This window comes from Dromiciops gliroides, chromosome 3 (assembly GCF_019393635.1).
Source record: "Dromiciops gliroides isolate mDroGli1 chromosome 3, mDroGli1.pri, whole genome shotgun sequence".
Taxonomy (NCBI): Eukaryota; Metazoa; Chordata; class Mammalia; order Microbiotheria; family Microbiotheriidae; genus Dromiciops; species Dromiciops gliroides.
In genome coordinates, this window is record NC_057863.1 from 386,759,001 (window position 1) to 386,763,281 (window position 4,281).

Here is a 4,281-nt window from a genome sequence, read left to right on the forward strand (position 1 = left end):
ATAGGTCTGGCTCAGATGAGATAACCAACACTTTAAAGGGTAAATCAGATCATCTATATTGGGTTATTTTGAGTTGGAAGAAAAAGTATATAAAAGTGCAATTTCATAAGGTATTGTGGCCAAATAAATTCTTTACCAATATTCTGGCAGTAGGCTCTCTGAACCTAGCTGGTTTAGTTACTTGTTGCTTCAATTCTTTCCAGGTGTTCACAGGTTATGTCTCACTTGAACAGGTTTTAAGAATTCAAAGACAGGGGCAGCTAGGTGGCACAGTGGAGCACCGGCCCTGGAGTCAGGAGTACCTAAGGTCAAATCCGACCTCAGACACTTAACACTTACTAGCTGTGTGACCCTGGGCAAGTCACTTAACCCCAATTGCTTCACACACAAAAAAAAAAGAATTCAAAGACACTTCCATGATACAATGGGAGATTAATATAGGATTTAACAAAGTAGATAACTTTTGTTGGTGAAATATCTAAACAAATTGCAGCACATAAATGCAATGAAATATTACAGTGCTATAAGAAATGGTCGAATATGATGAATGAGAAGAATGGGGAAAAAATAAACTGATAAAAAATGAACTAAACAGAACCAGGAAAACAGCATAATCAATGACTGTAGCAATGTAAATGGAAAGAGCAAAAATAGCAACAAACTGAAACCAAGTATTGTAAAATTCTAGTGACCAAGTTCCAAAGAAGAGACATGCTTATTTGCATATGTAGGGAGACTAGTATGTGGAAAATTGATTATAATGTCAGATTTGCCACCCCTTCTTCCATTTGTTATTATTAGTACTACTATTACTATTATTATTGTTATTATTATTAGATTAGGGAATGCTCTCTGGGAGGGAGATGCATTAGGAAATGTAGCTGATATAAAAACAAGAGACATAAATACAAATTTATTTTTAAAGAAATAAATGTGTATTTTCACCATTGAGAGGATCTGAAAAACAAACAAAAGAACATTTTAAGCTTGCAGTTGCAATAGTAGTGATTGGGATGTCTCTAGCCTGTGCAGTCAGTCCCCCTCCCTTCTGTCTAGAGAGGCTAATGCAGACACACTCACTTCCATGCACTGAAGCAGGTCTGATTACCAGGCTGATTATTTTTCTGGATCTTAAACCACTAACACTGACTACAAGAGAATCAATATTTACTCAGGAGCAAATGTGTGTTATATAAGGAGAATGAAAAAAACATATAACAACAAAACAACAGTTCTGCAACAAATATGCGACTCAATTCAAAGAGCCAGGAAATTCTCTCCTTGAGGTTATTATCTTTCTATGAGTTCAGGCAAAATATCCCATTTCCTACATGAGTCAATAGGGCATGCATGCTAAGAGATGAAACAGGTGCACAAAAAGTGGAAGTGCTTTTAAAAAAAAGGCTTACACAGTAGCAAAGAAATAAGAAAAAGAAGATGCCCATTAATTGAGGAATAACTAAACAAATGGTCGAGTATGGATGTAATGAAATGCTACTGTGCTATGCTGTAGCAGATGATGAATATGGAGAAGTAAGGAAATACTTCCATGAACTGATGAAAATTAAAATAAACAGAAAAAATTCACAATGATTACACAATATAAATGGAAAGAACAACAACCACAAAACAAAATTTATGTTGCAAAATTATATAGAATAATCATGTCCCAGAAGAGGAGATAATAAAAAGGCATCTCATCCTATTTCTTTTCTGGAGTGGGGATAGGGTAGTATTGGAGGGTGGGTCCACAGCTGCAGAACATCACATATAGAGTTAGATTTTTGAATATATTAATTGGTTTTGTAGAATGTTTTTCTTTTCTTCTTTTTCCTAAAAATTATATATATATGCATATGTATATATGTGTGTGTGTTCGTACATGTATATGTCTATGTGTATATATACATATATACCCTACATATATATATGTGTGTGTATATATATATAGGATGACTCAGAGGAAAGAAGAGGACTACAAGGGGATGTGTAAGTAATGTAAAAACAAAAGATGTAAGTTTAAAAAATTTACTTTTACAAAGAAAAAGTTTACATAAATGGAAAGGAATGGTATTTTTTTTTAAGGATAAACATGGTTTTTCACTTTTATTTGCATATTAATGCCACATTTACTCCCGTGCCATAAGCTTTTGTTTCTTCAGTTTCTTTTGGGATATCTTTTTCTTTTGAGCAACCTCCTTTTCTGGTTTAGGAACAATTTGTTCCTTTTCAGTCAGTATCATCTCAATATGGCAAGGGGAACTCATGTATGGGTTGATTCGGCCATGCACCCTGTAAGTACGCTGTCGCATTTTGGGGGCCTTGTTAACCTGGATATTCTCAATGACAAGAGAATCCACATCCAAACCCTTCAGTTCAGAGTTACTTTCTGCATTTTTAAGCATATGCAGCAAGAACCCAGCACTCTTTTTGGGCCAACAACTCTGTGTCCAACCCACTGCTTAGCGTGGGCACACCTGCCAACCCCACCATTGTATTGACAGAAGGGAATGCATTGTATCTTCAATGGGACATCTTTCAAATACTTGGTAGCTTTTCAGATGTGCATGCCCTCAATAGCTTGGGCTATTTCACGGGTATTCTTGAAGTGGACCCAGAGATTTGAACCCCTTGACTTGCATGATTTTGTGGAGTTATCTGTACCAAGAGAGTACCTCACCATTTTAAATGATTACTTAGGATGGCTCAAGGGAAGAGAAGGAATGCTATTCTTGTTGCTCTTGTGGCAGTGGTGGTGGTGGTGATTACGACAATGATGATGTCTTTAGGATTTAAATACTATAGAAATAGGAAGGCATCCAATTAAAGAATTTGGCATTCCTGTTTTAACCAAGAATGTCCTTTAATATCTTTCCATCCACTCCTTGCTTGAAAACTTTGAGTGAAGGGGAAGCCATTCCCTCTATGAGCAGCCCATTCTATTTTTTGGACAGCTCAAATTCTTAGGAAGTTTATCCTGACCTCAAGCCTAAAGCTGCCTCTGTGCAATTTTTACCCATTGCTCTTTGTTCTGCTCTCTGAGGTCAAGCAGAACAAGTTGAATCTCTGTGACATATAAGAGCCTTTCAGATATCTAAAGACATGTACTATGTCTACTCGTTCACAATTCTTGATGCCTTTGCTCTTTCTCCAAACTAAGATTGATCATTTAAAAAGTCCTATAGCTGCTATTTGCAAGGAATGGGGAAAGGTACAGAGGGATTAAGGAAAGGAAAGGTATATATGCTCCAACCCCTAGATGCAAGGACACTTTAGGTGACAAAATAGTCATGGACTAACCTACCTGAAAGAAGATGATACACAGCAGTGCTTCTAGCAACAACTCTGGTATCAGCATTGTAAGGATGACATAAGGGAGGAAAGTGTAGTTTGCAAATATAATGTTAATTCCAGATATTATTCTGCTTGGTAGTATAAAGAATTAATTGTTATTTGAGGTTTTTATGCCTCGGTGTGCACTGGCCTGGGGCTCCACAAACTGCATGGTGCTCCACCCACTGGTTGTAGCCGTTGCCATAGCGCTATATGTCATCACCACTTGCCAACACCTACATGGGTCACCTTCTCCCCATTCCGGAAACCCCACACAACCCCCAACCAATTGTCTGGCCGCTCTGACAGTCACATGACTGCCCTCATTAGGCTTCCAATCATTATAATTTTGCCAGGCTCATGTAGGCATCAGCGAGTGGTGATGACATGAGGTGCCAGTGCCATGGCAACAGCTACAACTAGTGGGTGGAGCACCATGCGGTTTGCGGAGCCCCAGGTCAGTGCACACCAAGGCATAAAAACCAAAAATAACAATTAATTCTTTACAGTAGGAAGAAGATAGGGCAGCTAGGTGGCATAGTAGATCTCTAGAGTATTGGGCCCAGAATCAGGAAGACTGCAGTTCAAATCCAGCTTCAGACACTTACTAGCCATGTGACCCTGGGCAAGTCACTTAACCCTGTTTGGCCTCAGTTTTCTCATCTGCATAATGAGCTGGAGAAGGAAATAACAAATGACTCCAGTATCTTTGCAAGAAAAACCCAAATGGAGTCACAAAGAGTCAGATACAAGTGAAATGACTGAACAACAATAAGACAAGAAACTTGAGTAAGCAAAGAAGTCAGGCTCAAAAATAACTCCCCTTCAAACTAAGTCTTGAAAGAACATAAGACATGACCCATAAAGGAAGATGCACCCCACCTCCAGAGGAAGAACTTATATGGATGTATTATATAGTATTTTCTCTCTTTCTTTCTCTCTCTCTCT

The 4,281-nt window shown here is 38.1% G+C and overlaps 1 pseudogene; it reads right to left on the bottom strand.

The window, feature by feature from the left end:
• Window positions 1-2,129: 2,129 nt before the first annotated feature.
• LOC122750408 lies at window positions 2,130-2,683 on the bottom strand (annotated as a pseudogene).
• Between the last annotated feature and the right edge of the window lie 1,598 nt (window positions 2,684-4,281).